Genomic DNA, 27,566 nt, shown 5'->3' on the forward strand with positions numbered 1-27,566 from the left:
AAATACAAATCCAAAGAAAACAAGAATAATTTACAACTTTCAGCTGTTAAACGGTAATGGTAAGTGATAAATCACTGCGGTATTTAGATTCCTGGATACTTTTTCTTTTAAAATGATGTAAGAGCTTTATTTTAACATATTATTTATAACATATCAAAAATTATATAATTCGCGATTATTTAAACTTATGATGAAAAAAGTTTTTAGATGTCACCAAAAATGTGCAAGAGAGTACCCATCTATTTTCTTTCTTTTGGTGTACAGTTCTATGAATTTAATACATGTATAGATTCATGTCATCACCACCTGTTTGTACGAGATACAGAATAGGTACATACATCTCCCCCAGGCTACCCCTTTACAGTTACATCCTCTTCTAACCTAGATCTTCCAGAAGTCCTTTTAGGAAATATGTGAACAAAAAAGTATGAAAAACACTGCTGTATGACACTAACTAGCATGACTTACTTGTCCAGTTACTGAGGCTTCAAATTTTCAGCCAAATTCCAGTTCATTTAGTAATATTAATAATGCCAAAAATATCCAATAAGTAGTGGTAAAATCTACTCTGGGGGCCAAATAATATATTCAAGTCAGTCAAAACTGAGTTGGTTAATATACTTACTGACTCAGAGTTCATTACAGTCAAAACGTTAAGTTTCTCCACAATACTCACAGAGGATGATATAGATGAACTTAATCTGGAAACTATTCTTATCTTTAAACAGGTTTGCTTGGTTATACTGATTAAGTATTAAAAGACCTCACTGAGTTAGAATTTCCTCCCATTTTCTGCTTGCCTTAATTTTTCAGAAAGTTGAAATTTAGATAAATATCACTTCTAAAGAGCAATTCCAGATAAAATCATCAAAGTATAATACAGAGCAGAAGCAAGAAAAACTACAATCCTGCAGCCTGTGGACCAAAAACCACAGTTACAGAAAGATAGACAAGATGAAAAGGCAGAGGGCTATGTACCAGATGAAGGAAGAAGAAAAAACCCCAGAAAAACAACTAAATGAAGTGGAGATAGGCAACCTTCCAGAAAAAGAATTCAGAATAATGATAGTGAAGATGATCCAGGACCTCGGAATAAGAATGGAGGCAAAGATTGAGAAGATGCAAGAAATGATTAACAAAGACCTAGAAGAATTAAAGAACAAACAAACAGAGATGACCAATACAATAACTGAAATGAAAACTACACTAGAAGGAATCAATAGCAGAATACTGAGGCAGAAGAACGGATAAGTGACCTGGAAGACAGAATGGTGGAATTCACTGCTGCGGAACAGACTAAAGAAAAAAGAATGAAAAGAAATGAAGACAGCCTAAGAGACCTCTGGGACAACATTAAACGCAACAACATTCACATTATAGGGGTGCCAGAAGGAGAAGAGAGAGAGAAAGGACCAGAGAAAATATTTGAAGAGATTATAGTCGAAAACTTCCCTAACATGGGAAAGGAAATAGCCACCCAAGTCCAGGAAGTGCAGAGAGTCCCATACAGAATAAACCCAAGGAGAAACACGCCGAGACACATAGTAATCAAAGTGGCAAAAATTAAAGACAAAGAAAAATTATTGAAAGCAGCAAGGGAAAAACGACAAATAACACACAAGGGAACTCCCATAAGGTTAACAGCTGATTTCTCAGCAGAAACTCTGCAAGCCAGAAGGGAGTGGCATGATATACTTAAAGTGATGAAAGGGAAGAACCTACAACCAAGATTACTCTACCCGGCAAGGATCTCATTTAGATTTGATGGAGAAATCAAAAGCTTTACAGACAAGCAAAAGCTAAGAGAATTCAGCACCACCAAACCAGCTCTACAACAAATGCTAAAGGAACTTCTCTAAGTGGGAAACACAAGAGAAGAAAAGGACCTACAAAAACAAACCCAAAACAATTAAGAAAATGGTCATAGGAACATACATATCGATAATTACCTTAAACGTGAATGGATTAAATGCCCCAACCAAAAGACACAGACTGGCTGAATGGATACAAAAACAAGACCCATATATATGCTGTCTACAAGAGACCCACTTTAGACCTAGGGACACATACAGACTGAAAGTGAGGGGATGGAAAAAGATATTCCATGCAAATGGAAATCAAAAGAAAGCTGGAGTAGCTATACTCATATCAGATAAAATAGACTTTAAAATAAAGAATGTTACAAGAGACAAGGAAGGACACTACATAATGATCCAGGGATCAATCCAAGAAGATGATATAACAATTATAAATATATATGCACCCAACATAGGAGCACCTCAATACATAAGGCAACTGTTAACAGCTATAAAAGAGGAAATCCACAGTAACACAATAATAGTGGGGGACTTTAACACCTCACTTACACCAATGGACAGATCATCCAAAATGAAAATAAATAAGGAAACAGAAGCTTTAAATGGCACAATAGACCAGATAGATTTAATTGATATATATAGGACATTCCATCCAAAAACAGCAGATTACACGTTCTTCTCAAGTGCGTACGGAACATTCTCCAGGATAGATCACATCTTGGGTCACAAATCAAGCCTCAGTAAATTTAAGAAAATTGAAATCATATCAAGCATCTTTTCTGACCACAACGCTATGAGATTAGAAATGAATTACAGGGAAAAAAACGTAAAAAAGACAAACACATGGAGGCTAAACAATACGTTACTAAATAACCAAGAGATCACTGAAGAAATCAAAGAGAAAATTAAAAAATACCTAGAGACAAATGACAATGAAAACACGACGACCCAAAACCTATGGGATGCAGCAAAAGCAGTTCTAAGAGGGAAGTTTATAGCTATACAAGCCTACCTAAAGAAACAAGAAAAATCTCAAGTAAACAATCTAACCTTACAGCTAAAGAAACTAGAGAAAGAAGAACAAACAAAACCCAAAGTTAGCAGAAGGAAAGAAATCATAAAGATCAGAGCAGAAATAAATGAAATAGAAACAAAGAAAACAATAGCAAAGATCAATAAAACTAAAAGTTGGTTCTTTGAGAAGATAAACAAAATTGATAAGCCATTAGCCAGACTCATCAAGAAAAAGAGGGAGAGGACTCAAATCAATAAAATCAGAAATGAAAAAGGAGAAGTTACAATAGACACCGCAGAAATACAAAGCATCCTAAGAGACTACTACAAGCAACTTTATGCCAAGAAAATGGACAACCTGGAAGAAATGGACAAATTCTTAGAAAGGTATAACCTTCCAAGACTGAACCAGGAAGAAACAGAAAATATGAACAGACCAATCACAAGTAATGAAATTGAAACTGTGATTAAAAATCTTCCAACAAACAAAAGTCCAGGACCAGATGGCTTCACAGGGGAATTCTATCAAACATTTAGAGAAGAGCTAACACCCATCCTTCTCAAACTCTTCCAAAAAATTGCAGAGGAAGGAACACTCCCAAACTCATTCTATGAGGCCACCATCACCCTGATACCAAAACCAGACAAAGACACTACAAAAAAAGAAAATTACAGACCAATATCACTGATGAATATAGATGCAAAAATCCTCAACAAAATACTAGCAAACAGAATCCAACAACACATTAAAAGGATCATACACCACGATCAAGTGGGATTTATCCCAGGGATGCAAGGATTCTTCAATATACGCAAATCAATCAATGTGATACACCATATCAACAAACTGAAGAAGAAAAACCATATGATCATCTCAATAGATGCAGAAAAAGCTTTTGACAAAATTCAACATCCACTTATGATAAAAACTCTCCAGAAAGTGGGCATAGAGGGAACCTACCTCAACATAATAAAGGCCATATATGACAAACCCACAGCAAACATCATTCTCAATGGTGAAAAACTGAAAGCATTTCCTCTAAGATCAGGAACGAGACAAGGATGTCCACTCTCACCACTATTATTCAACATAGTTCTGGAAGTCCTAGCCACGGCAATCAGAGAAGAAAAAGAAATAAAAGGAATACAAATTGGAAAAGAAGAAGTAAAACTGTCACTGTTTGCGGATGACATGATACTATACATAGAGAATCCTAAAACTGCCACCAGAAAACTGCTAGAGCTAATTAATGAATATGGTAAAGTTGCAGGATACAAAATGAATGCACAGAAATCTCTTGCATTCCTATACACTAATGATGAAAAATCTGAAAGAGAAATTATGGAAACACTCCCATTTACCATTGCAACAAAAAGAATAAAATACCTAGGAATAAACCTACCTAGGGAGACAAAAGACCTGTATGCAGAAAACTATAAGACACTGATGAAAGAAATTAAAGATGATACCAACAGATGGAGAGATATACCATGTTCTTGGATTGGAAGAATCAACATTGTGAAAATGAGTATACTACCCAAAGCAATCTACAGATTCAATGCAATCCCTATCAAATTACCAATGGCATTTTTTACGGAGCTAGAACAAATCATCTTAAAATTTGTATGGAGACACAGAAGACACCGAATAGCCAAAGCAGTCTTGAGGGAAAAAAATGGAGCTGGAGGAATCAGACTCCCTGACTTCAGACTCTACTACAAAGCTACAGTAATCAAGACAATATGGTACTGGCACAAAAACAGAAATATAGATCAATGGAACAAGATAGAAAGCCCAGAGATTAACCCACGCACCTATGGTCAACTAATCTATGACAAAGGAGGCAAAGATATACAATGGAGAAAAGACAGTCTCTTCAATAAGTGGTGCTGGGAAAACTGGACAGCTACATGTAAAAGAATGAAATTAGAATACTCCCTAACACCATACACAAAAATAAACTCAAAATGGATTAGAGACCTAAATATAAGACTGGACACTATAAAACTCTCAGAGGAAAACATAGGAAGAACACTCTTTGACATAAATCACAGCAAGATCTTTTTTGATCCACCTCCTAGAGTAATGGAAATAAAAACAAAAATAAACAAGTGGGACCTAATGAAACTTCAAAGCTTTTGCACAGCAAAGGAAACCATAAACAAGACGAAAAGACAACCCTCAGAATGGGAGAAAATATTTGCAAACAAATCAACGGACAAAGGATTAATCTCCAAAATATATAAACAGCTCATTCAGCTCAATATTAAAGAAACAAACACCCCAATCCAAAAATGGGCAGAAGACCTAAATAGACATTTCTCCAAAGAAGACATACAGACGGCCACGAAGCACATGAAAAGATGCTCAACATCACTAATTATTAGAGAAATGCAAATCAAAACTACAATGAGGTATCACCTCACAGCAGTTAGAATGGGCATCATCAGAAAATCTACAAACAACAAATGCTGGAGAGGGTGTGGAGAAAAGGGAACCCTCTTGCACTGTTGGTGGGAATGTAAATTGACACAGCCACTATGGAGAACAATATGGAGGTTCCTTAAAAAACTAAAAATAGAATTACCATATGACCCAGCAATCCCACTACTGGGCATATACCCAGAGAAAACCGTAATTCAAAAAGACACATGCACCCGAATGTTCATTGCAGCACTATTTACAATAGCCAGGTCATGGAAGCAACCTAAATGCCCATCAACAGACGAATGGATAAAGAAGTTGTGGTACATATATACAATGGAATATTACTCAGCCATAAAAAGGAACGAAATTGAGTCATTTGTTGAGACGTGGATGGATCTAGAGACTGTCATACAGAGTGAAGTAAGTCAGAAAGAGAAAAACAAATATCGTATATTAATGCATGTATGTGGAACCTAGAAAAATGGTACAGATGAGCCAGTTTGCAGGGCAGAAGTTGAGACACAGATGTAGAGAATGGACATATGGACACCAAGGGGGGAAAACTGCGGTGGGGTGGGGATGGTGGTGTGCTGAATTGGGCGATTGGGATTGACATGTATACATTGATGTGTATAAAGTTGATGCCTATTAAGAACCTGCAGTATAAAAAAAAAAAAGAAGCTGGTTCTTTGAGAAGATAAACAAAATTGATAAGCCATTAGCCAGACTCAGCAAGAAAAAGAGGGAGAGGACTCAAATCAAAAAAAAAAAAAGTATAATACAAACAAGAATAAACCCTTTTGCACACAAAAGGAATCTAACCAGTCTCTCAAAACACCAAGCATACCAGGAGAAGCACTGAAAGTCAAAACCAAGGGACTTTAAACAATTATGTAAAATATAAGCAGGGAAAGTCAAATATAGGAAATAACCTAAAGTAGCTCTTGCTGAATTAAGAACACTGCTTTCATTCTATCCAACTCTAAAGAAAAACCTGCTAAGAAGGTAGGTTATTTTAGTCATTAAGACCAAACATTAAATAATACCTCTCTCTAAAAAAAAATACACAATACAAATCCCCAACACAGTTGTATCTGAGAATAAAAAAGAATTAAATGGAAAGTGTAAACTTCAGTAATCTGTGTTAGCATTAATTAATACACACAGAAATCCTCATTCACTCAAAAATTTTTGAACTACTACTCTGTTCAAGGGACTATAATTGTGATATAACATGACTGGTGATGGGCCATTTGTGCAGAAGCTCATTGATAATTCTACTAACCTCTTCATAACACACCACATTTTGAACCCACTTACAGCAGGGTTTTACTGTTAGCAAGATACTAAGGGGGATACAAAGATGAAAGATACAGAGACTGCTCTCAAAGAGCTTAACATCTAAGTTAGAGGTTTGGTTAGAATAGGTTCATTCTACACTGCTATGAAATAAAAGTACAACATGTACTTAATAATGCTACACTTAAATACAAGGAAATGGACATAAAATTCTGTAAGGAACTCTGTCAAACTTCACAGAATGAGTTTTCATGTACCCAGAAAAAGAACAATAAAATCATCAAACCTAACTACTGGTCACAAATGTTCCTTATTGATGCTATGAAACAATCCCACAGTGGGGGAAGTCCCAACAGAGACCACATATAACTACCTTTCTCCTCACTAAAGCTGATCACAGAGCAAGAGCTTAAAATAATTTCATGGCAAAGTAAAAAGCAAATTAAATCATCTTAAAAATAATAATAGGTTATCAGCATTTTCAAATAGCAAAGACTAGAATTAAAAGTTGAATATGCTGCACTTCAAGAAAAAGTAACTCCTTAATCAGGTCTCGTTCTAAGGAAGATCATTAAGTAGGCCTTGATGGACAGGTACCCTCCTTTCCTGACCTCTCTTATGAATTTGTCTCCTTACTTCCCAAGAACTTTCACCCCTCACGATACTCCTACTACCCTCTTCATGCACACATACATGAATGCACATACAAACTGTCCCAGGTCTATCTCTTTCTATCTGAAGGACTGAAGTGATTTTATCTTTGATTGGAGAGTGGTATTAGGGGGAAGAGAAGGGACTCCATTTATTTTCACTACACAAGAGCTAAGGGTGTTTACTCCTCCAGGCAAGGTCTCTAGAAAAATTGTGCTCTAGAGCCTTAGAATTTAAGGATAATATAATAAGTAACTTCTACTAAGATTTTGTTGTTGTTGTTGTTTTTGGCCATGCGGCATGTGGGATTTTAGTTCCCAGACCAGGGTTCGAACCTGTGCCCCCTGCATTAGAAGCGCAGCATCTTAACCACTGGACCACCAGGGAAGTCCCTACTAAGATATTAATGCACATATAATGGCACTGAATCCCACCACCTCCCTAAGTATAATGATATCTACATCTTAATAGGTTACACAGTGAAAATTGAAAGAAATCCATTTTTAAAAGAATTTTAGCCATTAACTAGCAGACAGAGAGACACTGCTGGTGTTCCTAAAATCATGCCATAAAGCCTATTCTTCTATCCCTATTAAAAAATACACATGGACTAGCTCTGTTTTAACTTTGGCCAAAAAGCAAGCAAATCTCTTCTGAAAATACTAAATTAAAATGGTCAGACAAATGTCTACCCAGAATATTATGGGGAACTCTGCACTGTAAAACACGTATATAACAAACCTCATCTGGACATTTAGAAACTTGTATTAAAAATCATAAATTAGGGACTTCAAGATGTGTCCCTGGTGTGCAGTGGTTAAGATTCCATGCTCCCAATGCAGGGGGCCTGGGCTTGATCCCTGGTTAGGGAACTAGATCCCACATGCATGTCGCAAACAAGAGTTCGTGTGACACAACTAAGGAGCCCACAAGCCGCAACTAAAGGAGCCCACAAGCTGCAGCTAAAGGATCCCACGAGCCACAACTAAAGGAGCCCGCAAGCCCCAACTAAGGAGCTGGCCTGCTGCAACTAAGACCCAGCACAACCAAATAAATAAATAAATAAATTTTTTTTAAAAATCATAAATTATAAAGAAAAGTTTTAGTTTAAAAAAAAACTTCCATACACATTCTTCCAAAACCATCAAGAAATATTTTGAAGCATTTTCTAGGAAATAGCTGATATAATTAGAATAACGCAGTAACAAATTTTAAAGCTACAAAGGCCTTCACTGTCTTTTTAGAAATAATAACCTTTTCCTTTGCACAAAACAATATTAAGAGTGAAGGGAAGGACTTCCCTAGTGGCTCAGTGGTTAAGAATCCACCTGCCAATGCAGGGGAAATGGGTTCCCTCGAGCCCTCGTCTGGGAAGATCCCACATGCCACAGAGCAACTAAGCCCATGCACCACAACTTCTGAGCCTGCGCTCTAGAGCCCGCATGCCACAACTACTGAAGCCCACGCGCCTAGAGCCCATGCTCCGCAACAAGAGGAGCCACCACGATGAGAAACCCGCGCACCGCAACGAAGAGTAGCCCCCGCTAGCGGCAACTACAGAAAGCCCACACACAGCAGCGAAGACCCAACGCAGCCCCCCAAAAAAAAAAGAGTGAAGGGAGAGAACCTAAAGGTGAAGACAAGATTTAAGATACATAACAATTCCATTAGATATGATATCAAATGTTATATCAATTATTTAAAATGTCATTGTGATAAATAGGTCTTATCTGGATACTAATTCAGAAGAGAATGACTTTTGAACCTAACTGGATATATGACTATACAGAAGCAAAACAAATAAATGTTTTTTAAAAGAATAAATTACAATAACACTCAAAAAAACCCTGAAGCATGATACTTCATGCTTGCAAGGGGAAAAAAAAAAAAAGCTTCAAATATATTGGTAAACCACCATTTTTATTACGGTTTCCCCTTATTAACTATTCGTGTGTGTGCATGTGTGTATTCATATCAAATTTCAGGTAAAGAAGAAAAAAATTCCCACTTTTTTGTATTCTGACCTATGTATGTATATGCCTTAAAAGCAGCTGTGGAGCATCTCTTCACTCATAACATGTTCTCTTCCTTTGTCTCTGACTTTCCCTCCCCTCCCCTGCATGCCCTGGGAACATATTACTCCCCTACTCCTACCTCCTCACCTTGGATCAAAGAATAAGAAGCTTACCCCATCCCTACTACTTGCAGACACCCAAAGCCGTTCCAGTACTATAGTTCATTCTTCTTTGATATTCCTCGCTGAAATCCCCTGCACCTGTACATACACCTGAGAATTAGTTTGAAATATTTTGAAATATATATGAATATTACACTTTAATTCAGTCCACAGTATAGTCTTAAAACCTTCTACAACTTTTTTTAATATCCCTCAACTTTTCTATTGATTCTAAGCAAAAAAGGAGAAGGTAGAGAAAGATAAAAGAGTGATTGTCCCCTGGCCTCCTCTTAGTGCCTTTACCTTTTGCTACTGCCTGTGAAATTTCTTAGAGCACTTTTTATTTCAAAAACAGGAGAAAATATATAAGATAGGGGGTTCTTGGGGTTTTTGTTTGTTTTTGGGTTTGGGCACAAATAGGCAAGGTGGAAAATGTACATGGCCAGAGAAGGAATAGGAAATTAGGGATGCCAAAACCAGAAAGAAAATAAAGAGGGGCAGAATATTAGACCAGGCTGATATTAGATGTTGAGCTAGCTCCTTTACCCTATTCCCTTTACCACTTGAATTGGCCCTCTGTTCCCTGGCCAGCCTCAAAAAAGAAAAGCCACCACCAGTCACTTGGAGCTGGTGAAGACTAGACTTCCACAGTCAAGAATACTTCACAATAGTAAAAGTTTACCAAGTATTTGGTGGCTTATTTAGAATATTAGAACAGACTAGTCTGAAGCTACCTAAAGGAAATAAATTAGCTATCTGAGGAGTAGGATGGGAGGGGGAAGCTACTCTCCTTAAATAGATGTCCTTAAGGAATAAACACCTAGGGCTCCCCTGGTGACGCAGTGGTTGAGAATCCGCCTGCCAGTGCAGGGGACACAGGTTTTAGCTCTGGTCCGGGAAGATCCCACATGCCGCGGAGCGACTAAGCCCGTGTGCCACAACTACTGAGCCTGCGCTCTACAGCCCGTGAGCCACAACTACTGAGGCTGCGTGCCACAACTACTGAAGCCCGAGTGCCTAGAGCCCGTGCTCCGCAACGAGAAGCCACCGCAATGAGAAGCCCACGCACCGCAACGGAGAGCAGCCCCCACTCGCCGCAACTAGAGAAAAGCCCGCACACAGCAACAAAGACCCAATGCAGCCAAAAATAAATAAATAAAATTATTTTTAAAAAAGGAATAAACATCTAGCTCTTAATTTTAATCTCTCAGCAGACAAATATCCTAGGAAGTTTTACTACTGTCTGGCATGCTGTCTTGTAAGTCTAATAAATGAGAATGTGAGCTCATGCCCTAGCCAGTAAGACATAAAGGCTGATGAAAGGGATGATGAAGCAAATTAATAAAGGAGATTACTGGTTAGAAAAATTCTTACCACTCTCTCCACAATCAAAAGAGGTTGTAAGAAATTGATAGAAATCAATTATCACTCCTTTTTAACTATACGCATAAAAGAGTTCTTAAAGTTCTAAAAGTCTCTCACTTTGGGAGATGAAGGCAAATATCTGGGATAGTCAAGTGCTATTCAAGAAAACAAAAGCCTTATTAGGCCATTATTAACAGCAGTTAGTTTTGGGGTTTTTTTGTATATCAGAAATGTTTTTATTGTTACTAATATTCCATTATATGAATATACCACAGATTGTTTATACATTAACCTACTGATGGGCATTTTTGCTGTTTTCAGTTTCTCGCTATTAAGAATAAAACTGCTATGAACATCCTTTTTTTTGCTTTTTTTTTCTTGCTTTCTTTTCTTTTCAGTAAATACTTAGAAATGAAATGGTGGTCATGGGATAGGTGTATTCTTAACAGTAAAAGCTTAAGTGCTAAACAGTTGCTCAAAGTGGTTATACCATTTGCCCTACAATCAGCAACATTTGTGAGTTCCATTTTTCCACGTCCAGTTGATATACTGTTGGTGCTGTCAGCCTTTTTTTTTTAACATCTTCATTGGAGTATAATTGCTTTACAATAGTGTGTTAGTTTCTGCTTTATAACAAAGTGAATCAGCTATACATATACATATATCCCCATATCTCCTCTCTCTCTCGTCTCCCTCCCACCCTCCCTATCCCACCCCTCTAGGTGGTCACAAAGCACCGAGCTGATCTCCCTGTGCTATGGGGTAACAGCAGCTAGTTTTTAATGTTGTTACATTTTCCTATGGTAAAAAAAATACAAGTAGTTGATCATTTTTCCAAAGTAAAACTCTAAATTTGATGAGCCAAACTTAGGAGTGAGTATATCAATAGAAAAAAATCAACTTTAACTCAACACATTAGCCTAGGGGAAAGGGAGGGACTAGTGAGGCACAGGTTTCTGTTACTGGCAAGAAGAACAAGGATTAAAAACATTGTAAGAGATTAAAAAACAAACAAACAAAAACACTGTAAAACAAAATAAAACAAAAACTGGTTGCAAGCTAGGCTGCTACACTAAGCATCTTGATTATTCCAAGGATGCCCTGAGATCCAACCCAACCCTTCTGGCTTCCGCCAAAGAAGCATAGAAACAGCCAAGTTCCAAGAATAGTCATGACATACCATCCCCTTCCAACTACAGTCATCCTCAGGGAGACTGTCGGTCTTCGGGAGTATCTTGCCCTGGGTCTAAAGGCACTATCAGAAGGTCAATGAGTTGTTATCACTGCTTCCTTCTTTATCCACTGAAACCCAAATAAACAGGAAAATAAGGAACCTTGGATTTAATAGCAATTAATTCATTTCATTTCATTTATTTATTTATTTACTTTTACGGCCACACTGCGCAGCTTACAGGATCTGAGTTCTCCGACCAGGGATTGAACCCATGCCCCCTGCAATGAAAGCGCAGAGTCCTAACCACTGAACCACCAGGGAATTCCCAATTCATTTAATTTAATGGCAATTACTTTATGTAATTCATTGGGGACAGCAAGACTAGACTAAAACTGTTACCTCTTTCAAAAATCTTGTTTTCTGGGGCTACCTGGAAAACAATAGGTGCTAAAATCAACTTTTAAAATACTTAAGAATAAAAGATGGCCCTTCTCCTGCAAAGCTGAGGTCAACTGTATATTAACAAGTTATATAACCAGTTTAAAAGTGAGTTTTTGGTCCGGGAATAAGAGCTACTCATACTGTTCTCCCTGTTCAGTCATCAGTAGCCAAGGAAAAAATTCTTACTAAAACTTCTTTACCTTAACACATTATAGCCTATTGGAGTGTCATGGCCTTCTAACAGAATGCCCATAACAAGATCCAAGGCTTCTGGTCTCTCTACTCATTATATGTGTAATACAGTTTGGTATGTAATTGAAGTGCTATGTGTAAATATACTTGTGTGTGTTTTAAGTTTGCAGTTATCCTTGATGCATTTCTCCCCTTTATTTCAAGTTTTCATTAAGTATCTAGAGATAATTATCCATATGCAAATGGTGCTACACTCTTAAAAGTAACCTACTTTCTTATAAGTGCTAAGTATTTTACTATGTGATTCAATATACAATATATACGACATATAATATGTAAATACAATATATATATCACTAATGTAGAATGGTGCGTAGCAGAACCTTTTTTGACATAAATTGTGCAAAAAGTAAAGTTCTGCCCAAGTTATGATTTTCATAGCCACAGAATACAATTTAATAAAAGTTTATGATACTTCAATGTAGATGTGCTTGAAAAGTCTTCAATAAACTAACTTTGAACTATGAAAATATCTAACAAATAAGAATTAGAAAGTATTTGGAGACTTGAATATACTTGTACCACCCGGCATATAGAGGTTCTGTCTCCCACTGTACAAACTACTCTTTTTTTTTGTAAAAGGGGAGGAGAGGACAAAAGAACTGGGAATGTAAACATCATGGAAATTCATCGTAATGTCAGCCATGGAATTTAAGAGATAGGAGAAACTTTATAGATTATCTAATTCAAGCCCCATTTTTAAGGATGAAGTAACTGAAATAGAAAGAGAAATTAACAGACTCATCTGAGGTAATATATAACTAGTTAAAGGCCTTATAGGTAGAATTATCTCCTAAGAATGAATCCCAGTACATGGCAGGTAAGGATGTAAAATGGTAAGTTCCGTGGAAAACATTTTGGTGGTTCCTCAAAAAGCTTAACATTGAATTATCACATGTCCCAGCAATTCCCCTCCCAGGTATATACTCAAACGAACTGAAAATAAGGATTCAAACAGATACTTAACACGCCAATGTTCATTGAAGCATTATTCCCAATAGTCAAAAGGTAGAAACAACCCAAGTGCCTAGCAAGAAATGAATGGAGGGACTTCTCTGGTGGTCCAGTGGATAAGACTCCTCGTTCCCAATGCAGGGGACCCACGTTCAATCCCTGGTCGGGGAACTAGATCCCAGATGCATGCCTCTACTAAGAATCCGCATGCCGCAACTAAGAATCCGCATGCCGCAACTAAGACCCAGCAGAGCCAAAATAAATGAATATTAAAAAAAGAAAGAAAAAAATGAATGGATAAACAGAAGTAGTATATACATACAATAGAATATTATTCAGCCATAAAAAGGAATGAAGTTCTGATACATGCTACAACGTGGTGAACTTTGAAAACATTATGCTAATTGAAATACACTAGATACAAAAAGACAAATATTGTATGATTCAACTTACATGAAATATCTAGACTAGGCAAATTCATGAGACAGAATGTAGATTAGAGGTTACTAGGGGCTGTGAGGAGGGAAGAATGGAGTTATTGCTTATTGGTGATATTTTCTGCTTGGGTTGTTAGAAAAGGTTTGGAAATAGTGGTGATAGTTGCAATACATTGTGAATGTAATAAATGTCACTGAGCTGTACACTCAAAATGGTTATAATGGCAAACTTTATGTTATATATATTTTATAGCACTACAAAAAAATTTTAAGAGTAAATCCCATAAAAGCTGATGTGCTGGATGTGTCAGGTAGTTCTGGCATGGAAGAGCTGGTCTACCCCAGGAAAAAACACAACAGAGATGTCTTCGATCCCACACTTTAATTTTTTTTAATTATTTTAAATAAATCTAGGGACTTCCTTGGTGGCGCAGTGGTTAAAAATCCACCTGCCAATGTAGGGGACACGGGTTTGAGCCCTGGTCCGGGAAGATCCCACATGCCACAGAGCAACTAAGCCTGTGCACCACAACTACTGAGCCTGCACTCTAGAGCCCGCGAGCCACAACTACTGAAGCCCGTGCGCCTAGAGCCCATGCTGCGAAACAAGAGGAGCCACCACAATGAGAAGCCCATGCACCACAACGAAGAGTAGACCCCGCAACTAGAGAAAACCTGCATGCAGCAATGAAGACCCAATGCAGTCAAAAATAAATAAATAAATTTAAATAAATCTAAATAAATTCCGGTTTTCACACAGTTGCTGTTTATATAATAAATATTTATGGTACCTAGATTCATGCCAAAAAATCCAAGACATTTTTAGTATGCTTATACTCTCCTTGAATATTGTTTCACCTAATGATTTCACAACTAAATTTAGTAACAGAAAGAGTAAAAACTTACAGTAAAATGATTAAGATTCTGGACTCTAAAAAGGAAGAACATCTATCATAAAGCCTTCTTGTAAAAACAAACATGTATCACCCACTGACTAAGTCATTATTTCTAAGGAACACCCAGATGACAACTTTTGACGTCAAGAATAGGAAGGAAAGCAAGACTGACAAAAAGAGAGTGGAAATTAGGAAACACAAATGCATTAACAATAGTTACATCTTAAGTAGGAACAATATAATGAATCACCAATTTAAAATGTGCAAACTCAGATGTACTGATCTAGAAGGGTAAGACACATAATCTTGTTCAATTATTTAAAGAGCTCGGATAATTCCTCCACATGAAGATGAAGTCTGCAATTCTAATCTTCCTACCTAACATCCCAATCCCATAATAAGCAATCATATTATACTGATTTTGATTTATGACACATACTCACTGGAATACTGATTATTTCATAAGTCAAGTGTCGAAGCAATTTTCGGTTTGGGAAGGCGAAGAAGTGAAATTTAAAAGCCAGGAATATTCAATATATAATGCTACATAATGTAAATATTAGGAAACAAGAGCAACAGCTATCTTAAAAGCTTTCTGTAATAGAAAGTATCTGTGAAGAATAAGCCAAGAGCTAGGGAGTCCCGACGTAAATAAGACATGATCCCTGGCCCTCAAGAACCTCACATACTAGTGGGAGAAATAAAAAAGTAATTATCATGGTTACATACAGAGATGTGGCCTGAATGTTTTGGTATCATAGAGCAGGAGTGTCAACTAGTGTAGCCAAAAGCAGAGAAGGCCTCTTAAAAGAGGATTCTTGGCCTGAGTCTTAAAGGAAAGCCAAGAGTTAGCCGTGGAATAAAAGTCAGCATGTTAGCATGTAAAAAAGTACAACTGTGATACATACATATATGTATTTTTTTTTCATTCTTTCAAGAAATATTTCTAGACTACCTACTACTTGCCAGGCACAGACCATGTTTAGAGAACAACATGTATTTTAGTATGGCTGAAGCCTAGAGAGCATGTATGAGACTAGGCAGGCACCAGATTATGAAAGCCTTGGATGCTCTGCTAAGGAGTTTAGACCTCATCCTGAAGATGGTAAGAAATCAATGAAAGCTCTTAAGGAAATGACAAGATCAGATACACTCTGATCAAGATCAATACACTCTGATTCAGGCTTCCCTATACAATCTCTCTGAGGAGCTGGCATGAAGACTTCAAAGGGAAAAGAAGGAAGGAGCTGATATGACCCATGTTTCAAAGATACTGTATGAACATCAGCAGCTAAAGTCTACTACTTCTCTTGTTCTGTCACCAGACTCCACTCTAATGGGGTACAAAGCTTCCATACCAGTAGCAGGTAGAAGATAGAAGAGTGGTAATGTAGAGGAATTCCTCTGGCCAAAATTCATAAGGGCCATCCACAGAGAACTACTAATTTTAAACAGAATATTATATTAACAAAATAAAACTAGAGCATATTAAAACATTACCTGATAAGATGGTAAATTCTATGTTGTATGTATTTTACCACAATTAAAAATAATTTTTAAAAAAAGAGAAGAAAAAACAACTGCAATTTAGGCACCCTATTTTTTCTACTCTGGCAAACATTTTACAAAAATGTAAACACATTAGTTCATACTATACTTAATTATAATTCCCTCATTCTTCCTTCACAATTAAAGAACTCTTCAAAGTCTGCCTCCTACCACAAAGCAAAATGTTTAAGACCACAAAGAAAAAGTATGATAATTACTATCTTACTAGGGGAGAGAGGAGAATCATATCCCAAATGGACACCACCCAGTAGCCCACTATCCTTTCCTAGAGACTTGCCATGGTGCAAACTGCCACCATAAAGAATGCACATGAATTTGGGCAGACACATTCTAACAGCACAGCTGTCTGTCCAGGCATGCTGCTGAAACAATAGTACATTCCTACTTGTCCTGTCCCCCACCCACCCTAAGCCCCCTTACAAAAGGGAGTTTAAACAAAAAACTGTCTTATTTAAGCATCTACTATGTATATGTGTGTGTGTGTGTGTGTGTGTTCAGTAAGATCAGTTAGGTAATAACAGTAGCAATGAACCCCTCTAACATCACCCTTATCGCTATGTTAGTCTCTGAAGATTCCTGAAGAGGAAAATAATTTTTTTCATGTGTATTTCTCAAAAGTCTTGACTTGAGACTGCCATTTAGGTTCAAAGAGAGGATAACAAGTCACCATCTTTCAGAAACTTGATATAGTATGGTAGAGGAGTGAGTACTGAGAGTCAGAGTAATGGAGTTTGAGTCCTAGGTAGCCATCTTACTAGCTTTGTGACCTTGGGGAAATTGTCCAACCTCTTTGATCTACAGTCTGTTCATCTATAAAACATGAACAATGATGCTTACACTACCTACATTATAGAGTTGCTGTGAAGATCAAAGAACTAAATGTAACCTTACCTCAGCCACACGCTGCAATGCACCCTTCTCAATAATCTAAATTTAACACAACCCATTTTGAATACGTATTCTATCTTACTAACTCATTCCTTCCAGTACATGAACTCTTATCATAATTTGATCCCATCAGGACCTCAAATCTACCGACTCAACTATGTTTTCATTGTCCCTCACCCCTTGAAGTCCCCTCTTCTCTCTTTATCCAGTTTAAGTTCCATGATCCATAAACATAATCACTCGCTCCCCTCTCACTTGGATACACTCACTTTGCAAAATCACAAGCTTGATTAAATTCTCTATTCTCCTACTCCTAAAATCAATATGGATGGAGGAAAAAAACACACACACACACACAACCAAGCTGACCGGTGACACTTTTAACTCATGACCTTTAACTTCAAGTAAGCCCTTAGTTCTGCCTGGGAATAATACTGTATTTTCCTAGGCCATTTCACTCTCGCATTTCTCTAAATGACAATTATATGAGCTCTCCTCTCTTCTCAAACTTCTAATGCCTTCTTCCATCCCCTTTTTTGCCCTCAGCCGATAACTTTGCTCAGAAAATTAAAGGGATTAGAATTTCCAGGAATTACCACCATATCCACCCACAGTATCAGCATCTATCTGCACCTAAATGCTCTGCCTTCCTTCTTGTTATAATAAATGAACAACTATCTGTTCTCTTTTCAATATCAGCTCCAGCAATTCTTCTGCTCTCTTCTATATCATCAATATCTCCCTCTCCTCCTTTCTACTAGATCACTTCCATGAGCATATGAAGTATATACGAAAATGCTGTAACTTCTCCTATCATAAAAACTGTACTAGCAGAAACACTGCCAGGTTGAAATAAAGAGAACAGACAGTATAAAATGAAAACAGGCCTTTGGATTCCCCACATTTCTATGAGGAGGAAACAGGCTGAGAAAATGACTCATCTGCAAACACAGGCTGTACTTTATGGAAAAGGAAGACCCAAGGGGACGGGACAAAGAGATTAAGAAGGGTGACATAACTTTTACAAGGTCATGCAACTAAATAAGTAGCAGACATGGGATTTAACGCAGAAAGTCTACATTCTTAACCAATATACTTATTATGTGCCAACCAAAATACACATATCTCATTGAATCTTTTTAACTTTTTATTTTATATTGGAGCATAGTTGATTAACAATGTTGTGTTAGTTTCAGGTGTACAGCAAAGTGATTCAGTTACACATACACATGTATCTATTCTTTTTCAAATTCTTTTCCCATTTAGGTTGTTACATAATATTGAGCAGAGTTCCCTGTGCTATACAGTAGGTTCTTGTCTGTTATCCATTTTAAATATAGCAGTGTGTACCTGTCAATCCCACCCTTCCCCCCTGGTAACCATAATTCATTCTGTAAGTCTGTGAGTCTGTTTCTGTTTTGTATCCTTTTTATACTTTTTTTTTAGATGCTGCATATAAGCAATATCAGACAATATTTCTCAAACGGTATTATTTCATTCTTTTTAATGGCTGAGTAATATTCCATGGTGTATATGTACCACATCTTCTTTATCCATTCTTCTGTCAATGGACATTTAGGTTGCTTCCATGTCTTGGCTATTGTAAACAGTGTTGCAATGAACATTGGGGTGCATGTATCCTTTCTGACCATGTTTTTATCCAGATATATGCCCAGGAGTGGGATTGCAGGATCATATGGTAGCTCTGTTTTTAGTTTGTTTGCTTTTTTTAATTAATTTTTATTGGAGTACAGCTGCTTTACAATGTTGTGTTAGCTTCTACTGCACAGGAAAATGCAACAGCCATACACATACATATATCCCCTCCCTTTTGGATTTTCCTCCCATTTAGGACACCACAATGCATTACGTAGAGTTCCCTGTGCTATAGAGTGCTTTCCCCTCAGTTGTCTATTTTATACATAGTATCAATAATGTATATGTGTCATCCCAATCTCCCAGTTCCTCCCAACCCACCCCTTTCCCCCTTGGTATCCATACATTTGTTCTCTATGTCTGTGTCTCTATTTCTGCTTTGCAAATAAGATCATCTATACCATTTTTCTAGATTCCATATACATGCATTAATATACAATATTTGTTTTTCTCTTTCTGACTTACTTCACTCTGTATGACACTCTCTAGGTCCATCCACGTCTCTACAAATGACCCAATTTCGTTCCTTTTTATGGCTGAGTAAAATTACATTGTATATATATACCACATCTTCTTTACCCATTCCTCTGTTGATGGACATTTAGGTTGCTTCCATATCCTGGCTATTGTAAATAGTGCTGCTATGAACATTGGGATGCATGTGTCTTTTTGAATTATGGTTTTCTCTGGGTATATGCCCAGTAGTGGGATTGCACGGTCGTATGGCAGTTCTATTTTTAATTTTTTAAGGAACCTCCATACTGCTCTCTACAGTGGCTGTACCAGTTTACATTCCCACCAACAGTGTAGGAGGGTTTCCTTCTCTCCACACCCTCTCCAGCATTTATTGGCTATGGATTTTTTGATGATAGCCATTCTGACTGGCGTGAAGTGCTATCTCATTGTAGTTTTGATGTGCATTTCTCCAATCATTAGCGATGCTGAGAATCTTTTCATGTGCCTCTTGGCTATCTGTATGTCTTCTTTGGAGAAATGTCTATTTAGTTCTGCCCATTTTTTGACTGGGTTGTTTGTTTTGATGATATTAAGCTGCATGAGCTGTTTGTAAGTTTTGGAGACTAATCCCTCGTCGGTCACATCATTTGCAAATATTTTCTCCCATTCTGTGGGTTGTCTTTTCGCTTTGTTTACGGTTTCCTTTGCTGTGCAAAAGCTTTTGAATTTAATTAGGTCGCATTTTATTTTTCTTTTTATTTCCATTACTCTGGGAGATGGATCGAAAAAGATCTTGCTGCAATTTATGTCAGAGTGTTCTGCCTATGTTTTCCTCTAAGAGTTTTAGAGTGTCCAGTCTCACACTTAGGTCTTTAATCCATTTTGAGTTATTTTTGTGTCTGGTGTTAAAGAATGTTCTAATTTCATTTTTTTACATGTAGCTGTACAGTTTTCCCAGCATCATTTGTTGAAGAGACTGTCTTTCCACCATTGTACAGTCTTGCCTCCTTTGTCATAGATTAATTGGCCATGGATGTATGGGTTTATTTCTGGGCATTCTATCCTGTTCCATTGATCTATATTTCTATTTTTGTGCCAGTACCATACAGTTTTGATGACTATACCTTTGTAGTATAGTCTGAAGTCAGGGAGCCTGATTCCTCCAGCTCCATTTTTCTTTCTCAAGATTGCTTTGGCTATTGGGGGTCCTTTGTGTCTCCGCACAAATTTTAAAATGTTTCGTTCTAGTTTTGTGGAAAATGCCACTGGTAATTTGATAGGGATTGCATTGAATCCATAGATTTCCTTGGGTAGTACAGTCACTTTGACAATATTGATTCTTCTAATACAAGAACATGGCACATCTTTCCATCTGTTTGTGTTGTCTTCCATTTCTTTCATCAGCATCTTATAATTTTCGGAGTACAGGTCTCGTCTCTTTAGGTAGGTTTATTCCTAGGTATTTTATTCTTTTTGATGAGATGGTAAATGGGATTGTTTCTTTAATTTCTCTTTCTGATGTTTCATTGTCAGTGTATAGAAATGCAACAGATTAGTGTATTAATTTTGTAACCTGCAACTTTACCAAATTCATTGATGAGCTCTAGCAGTTTTCTGGTAGTGTCCTTAGGATTTTCTATGTATAGTATCGTGTCATCTGCAAACAGTGACAGTTTAACTTCTTTTTCAATTTGGATTCTTTTTATTTCTTTTTCTTCTCTGACTGTCGTAGCTAGGACTTCCAAAACTATGTTGAATAAGAGTGGCGAGAGTGGACATCTCATTAAATCTTTACAACCCTATGAGTAGAAAAGTGCTAAAATTATCCCCATTTGAAAAATGCAGAAACCGAAGCTTAGCTAGATTCAGTAACTTAAAACACATTTTCCAAAAAAACGACTTTTTAAACATCTACATTATATTCAGAATTGAGATAAAACTTACAAACCAAAAAGATAAACAAGATATGTATTACATTTAACAGTCAGTTTCCAAAGTATTCTCTTACAAGAAAATTACTGCATCAAAATGTTTAAGTAAGGGACAAGAAAGATGTCTCAAAAGTAAGAAAATAATAAAATGACTATATTCTTTTTTTTAATTTTATTTATTTTTGGCTGTATTGGGTCTTTGTTGCTGCGCACAGGCTTTCCCTAGTTGTGGCGAGTGGGGGCTACTCTTCGTTGCGGTGCGTGGGCTTCTCATTGCAATGGCTTGTCTTGTTGCAGAGCATGGGCTCTAGGCGTGCACACTTCAGTAGCTGTAGCATGCGGGCTCAATAGTTGCGGCTCGTGGGCTCTAGGGCACGCAGGCTTCAGTAGTTGTAGCCTGCAGGCTGTAGAGCACAGGCTCAGTAGTTGTGGTGCACAGGCTTAGTTGCTCCACAGCATGTGGGATCTTCCCCAGACCAGAGGTCAAACCCGTGTCCCCTGCATTGGCAGGCAGATTCTTAACCACTGAGCCACCAGGGAAGTCCCAAGAATGACTATATTCTTAAACCATTAAAACTACTGACTTGAGTCTAATAATACACACTAATGCTAAATATAACCACTCTTCCACTAAATTTTACTGTATAACGAACAACCCTGTTTTTAGTTTGAGAAATTTTTTGACTGCATATTTGTTTTGTGTTATTTTTACTGGAAACTATCTACAGGGCAGTATTTTACTGTATCTATTAATAACTGCAACTTATTTTTGTAGTGTGCTTTCCAGTTAAAATCTTTCAAGTAAATGGGGTAGGCACAGGTGTTCCTCCTGCAGTAAGTTTTCAAAACTCAAATTGGATATGACTAAAGGAACACAATTTATACTGCATAGAATGCTACTGGTTAAAATTCACAATCAAGGAAAACACTGTGTGTGCATCACCTTCAAGACAGATGCTGGGTGATTAAGGAGTGAGGTGTTATTTCCTTTGCCACTGATAGTTGTGACTTTTCCTGCCAATTATTATTTTTATAACCAATTGTCAGTATAGCTGGCTATGTCTGCCTGTGATTAGTATCAAACATTGCTCAAGAAAGCAATTTCTTTCACAACTCTTCCACAAAGAGCACATTTCAGTTATAAGCAGCTTTCATTTTTTCCTCTACTTTGGCTAGAATCACTAGATATACCAATTTACATACCAACAGGGTGCTTTAGAGTTCAATATTTATGGGTGTTTTAACAGCCTCATTACCTCAAAGTTTTGGAAACTGTAACTATTTTGTTAGGAGTTAACAAAGTTTGTTTCTATATATCTGTAAATATTTGGCTTGCTAAATAATAATGTCAATAAAAATTTAAGGATAACATTATTTAAAATTTAAAAATTAATTAAAGATACTTTCTCTGTTTAATTTTTTAAACTATTAAGCATGTTAAAATGCTACTAACATCCTTAGCTATTTGTTAAATCAAGTGCTCCAATGATTCTTATAAGCAAAACCATTCAATCTACTTGCAGTTACTTATACCTCAAAAAAATAATGAATGTCCTAAAATATTCCATAAATCAGACAACCTATAAAGCCAAACTGGTTCTTCTTATTAAAATTAGTAAGGCCTTTAAGCTTTTAACAGAAAAATTTCCACTTATACTTTGCATACTTAACTCTTCTAAATAAAATTAACTATGCAAAACTTAATTCAAATCAAAATAAATAAGAAAGCAATAAACACAACCAGAAAGCTGGCAATTAAGATTAAAAGGTTTAGATACTGTATTCCTAGAAATTCCAAGTTGACTTTCACTTGGAGGAAGATAATCAAGGCTGTCATCTTCTCAATATAAAGAGAGCATCTTCATATGTATGCACAAAGCACTCAAGATAATCATAAAGCAGCAATTAAACAAAAAAGGATAACTCCTGTCTTTATTAGTGTACAACTGAAACAGTCAAAAAATCATAATACAAAACAAACGTAAGGCAAAATGTTATAGAAGAGCACTGAATCGGAAATCAGAAGACCTAAGTTATAATCTTTTCTCCATCAGAGATATGAAAATTTACTGTATTTCCATTTCCCCATCTACAAAATTAAGGGGCAGGGGAAGAGATCATCCTAAGGTTATTTGCAGCTCAAATCTTATGATTCCATGAACCAAACTGAGGTTATATCTTATTTTCTTATCTTAAATAGAAATAAAAATAAATTATTACATAATTGGGGTTAAAGGTAGCCTTATACTATCTAAAAGATTGTTGTAGATAAAGACTATGGCAAAAATAAAAATCCAAGAAAAGGTATGAAAATATATTAATAAAAATACATACTGGACTTCCCTGGTGGCGCAGTGGTTAGGAATCTGCCTGCCAATGCAGGGGACACAGGTTCAAGCCCTGGGCCGGGAAGATCCCACATGCCGCAGAGCAGCTAAGCCTGTGCACCACAACTGCTGAGCCTGCGCTCTAGAGCCTGCGAGCCACAGCTGCTGAGCCCTTGTGCCACAACTACTGAAGCCCACGCACCTAGAGCCCATGCTTTGCAACGGGAGAAGCCACCACAATGAGAAGCACGCCCACCACAAGGAAGAGTGGCCCCCGCTCGCCGCAACTGGAGAGGGCCTGCGTGCAGCAACGAAGACCCAACGCAGCCAAAAATAAATAAACAAATAAATAAAATTTATTAAAAAAAAAAAAACATACTACCTCTCTGGATAAAGTTCCTTCTGTAAACATTTGAAAAAATCTGAAGTTATCTTCTACACCATCAATGTGAAACTTTTAATAGCTACTTTATAAGTCACAGGAACATTATACAAGCAGATGAAATTAATAAAAATTAAGAATAGAGAAAATTATCAATGCCCTTGTAGGCTATAACTACATAATGTGTAATATAATATTTTTGGAATTCACTTTCAGAGTTCTTTCTTGAGTGGGTGTATGACTATGCTAGTCATTTCAATGTAGTCCCTAAACTTGACTGGATCCAGCAATTCCTTATTTAAAAGATTTCATAAACTCTCAATATACTAGGCTTTCCCTTTAACTTTCATTTTCTATTCCTCTTCTCCTTCCAACACTAACTATATTTAAGTATGCTTCACAGTGTCTGTTTCGCTTTTCTATTTCCTACATCTTTACCATGTCTGATCTTTATGTCTCCCTTATCCATGATTTCATCTTTGATTCAAAATGCCTTTATTCACCCATTTAGATATTAAGAGTCCTGAGATTTATTTCCTTTGATGCAATTCTTTTCCACAATATCAAACATAGGAAGTTTGCTAGCAAATTCAGATATATTACTCAGTGACTCGAAAGTTTAAATTTTACATGTTGACATTTTTATATTCCATTTATTTTCACCACTAGCAACCTACTTGCTTGAAGTCTAAGAATTTTGACTTTTAAATACTTTTTAGCATATCGATACACGCTGGAGAAACCAAAGCATTTCAAATTTGAAAAGTCACCTAGTCAAACTGGAGAGGAAAACATAGCACCCAATATTTGTCAAAAATCTGCAACATAGCCTTTTTTTGGAAGGCCTAAGAAAAAAATTTACTACATACTGTAATATAACTATAAAAGGTATTGGAAGTTCTTTTGGGAATCTTACCATATTTCTTTAAGATGCAAGTAATGCTTGGGGGATCTATAAAAACAAATTTAAATCATTACAGAGTTTAACTATAATTTCTAAAGTTACCATTTAAAAATGAATATTCATTATGAATTCACTGTCATTTCTTACCCCATTATTCAACAGTAAAAGTCAAATCCTAGAGAGAAGTGACACCAAACTAAATTTGATAAAGCTCTTTGTATCCAGTACACTGCTGCATATTCTATGGCTATTTTAGACTCATAACTAGTTTCTCTGCTTTCACCTCTGCTCCCAAGAGTTTATTTTCCACAAAGTGCACAGACTGAACCTTTTAAAATATAACCCCCCTACACCAATAGATCCCCATCCTACACACAACTTTTACCTTCTTTCTCCCTCTATGTATTATCTCCTAGCATTCTCCGCCTGAGCCAGTCCTCTCTATCCAGTCCAGCCTCCTCCACCATTCTGGAAGGATAAAAACCTCTGCTTTACAAATATTCTCCAGAATTTTGCCTTTGATGGTTCTCTTCCTGGAATATTTTTCTCCTGAAAGTCTTAAGTCTCACTCCTTCAGATCATTCAATTCTCTATTGAAATGTCACCCTACCAGAGGCTTTCTCTGACCACCCAATCCAAAACAGCATTTCCCCTATCACTCTAATTTACCCAGCTTTATATTACTCTCAGAACTCATCACCACATGATATAGTAAATTTAAAAATAGAGCCTGTCTCTACCCACTACAATATAATCTCCATGAAGGCAGGTGGTTTCATTTGTTCAATGCTATATTCCCAGTACCAAGAAAGTGCAACTATTAAATGTAGTTGGCCCACCATATCCATGGGTTCCACACTGGCAGATTCAACCAACCACAGACGGAAAATAATCAGGGAAAGAAAAAAAAAAACCCAGACAGTTCCAAAAAAGCAAAACTTGAATTTGCAGCACCCCAGCATCTATCTACATAGCATTTATACTGTATTTACAGGATCTAGGTATTTTCACCATGAGACACTTAGCCATAAAAAGTTTTGCCAAACAACTAATTGGCCATAAGACCATTCTGCATAAAAGATAACTGATCAACAGTTTAGGTTTCATTACACTAGAAAATGATAATCAGTTTTTGCAAATCTTTTGGGGGGCACAGTCATCCTTCCCACCCAACAAAACCAAAAGTTTACCAAGCTATAGCAAATACAAAAGAGGCAGTTAATAATTCACAAGCCTTCAAGAGCATTAATTATTGATTCTTTAGCTAATTTAGATTCAACACCTTGTTCTCTAATGCCATCTTTACCAATTTTGTGCAGCGAGCAGGGGCTACTCTTCCTTGCGGTGCGTGGGCTACTCTTCCTTGCAGTGCACGGGCTTCTCTTTGCAGTGGCCTCTCTTGTTGTGGAGCAAGGGCTCTAGGCATGCAAGCTCAGTAGTTGTGGCGCATGGGCTTAGTTGCTCCGCAGCATGTGGGATCTTCCCGGACCAGGGATCGAACCCATGTCCCCTGCATTGGCAGGCGGATTCTTAACCACTGCGCCACCAGGGAAGTCCACGTGATTCTTGATGAGTATAAGTTTCTTGAAAATGGTGAAAATTTTTTGCGATTCAATAGTGAAGAACGTGATGTAGACAGAATTTTGGTATTTAGCACTGAATCTGGTGTAGATGATATGATGAAATATAAGGGCTGGGCATGTGATGGAACACTTAAATGTAGTCCAGATGTGTACTACCAGTTATATACGTTACATATATTGATAAGAAATAGCAGCATCCCTTTTCCATTTTACTTCTAGGGAGAGCTGAAGACACCTAACAGCAAATTTTTTTATACTGTAAAGAACTGACATCCAGCATTAGATCCCGAATCCTCAACGTTCGACTTTGAGAAAGGAGTATCGCTTTATTCCCAATACAGCCGAATACAACTATAACCATGAATCTCCAAACACTTTAAATATATTCAAGTATTTTTTGTATTTTCATTTTTCATAATAGGGTCTTTTTAAATTTTTGTTTTCAATTTTTCATGTTTCATTAGGTCCTTTTTAATGTCTCTCTTTTACTTTTGTTATTTTATCTTTTAAGGCAAAATTGTCTTATGGTCAAGTAGTTGTGCAGTGAAACTGCTTCCAGCATAATTTTTTGCAGCACAGATTCTCAGGGCGAAAATACTGTACACAGTATTTACAACTATTTACATAGCATCTACACTGTATTAGGCATTGTAAGTAATCACAAGATGATTAAAAGTATACAGAGGACATGCGTAGGTTATACGCAAATATTACACCATTTTATATGAGACTTGAACATCCTCAGATTTTGGCATCTGCAGAGGGCCCTAGAATCAGTATGCTGCAGATACTGAGGGACAACTGTAAATGAAAAATTTAAACACCTGACTCTAAAATCCATGCTATCAACTTTAATTATTCACACATACCAAAGAAGTCCTTTAAATAATAAATGTTCAAAGTGTATTTAAACTGGAAATATTGCCTCTGGAGAAGAGAACCAGATGGCTAAAGGGAGAGAAATAC

The 27,566-nt window shown here is 36.9% G+C and overlaps 1 protein-coding gene and 1 non-coding gene across 3 annotated transcripts in view; both read right to left on the bottom strand.

Moving 5' to 3' along the window:
* The window catches only part of ABL2 (ABL proto-oncogene 2, non-receptor tyrosine kinase), a 124,384-nt gene that overhangs the window by 64,676 nt on the left and 32,142 nt on the right, over positions 1-27,566 (bottom strand). The window lies entirely within an intron of this gene.
* On the bottom strand, positions 7,524-7,596 carry TRNAR-UCU (transfer RNA arginine (anticodon UCU)). The gene has a single exon. It is a non-coding gene; the product is annotated as a tRNA-Arg (tRNA).

The sequence above is a fragment of the Eschrichtius robustus genome, chromosome 3 (genome assembly GCF_028021215.1).
Source record: "Eschrichtius robustus isolate mEscRob2 chromosome 3, mEscRob2.pri, whole genome shotgun sequence".
Classification (NCBI taxonomy): Eukaryota; Metazoa; Chordata; class Mammalia; order Artiodactyla; family Eschrichtiidae; genus Eschrichtius; species Eschrichtius robustus.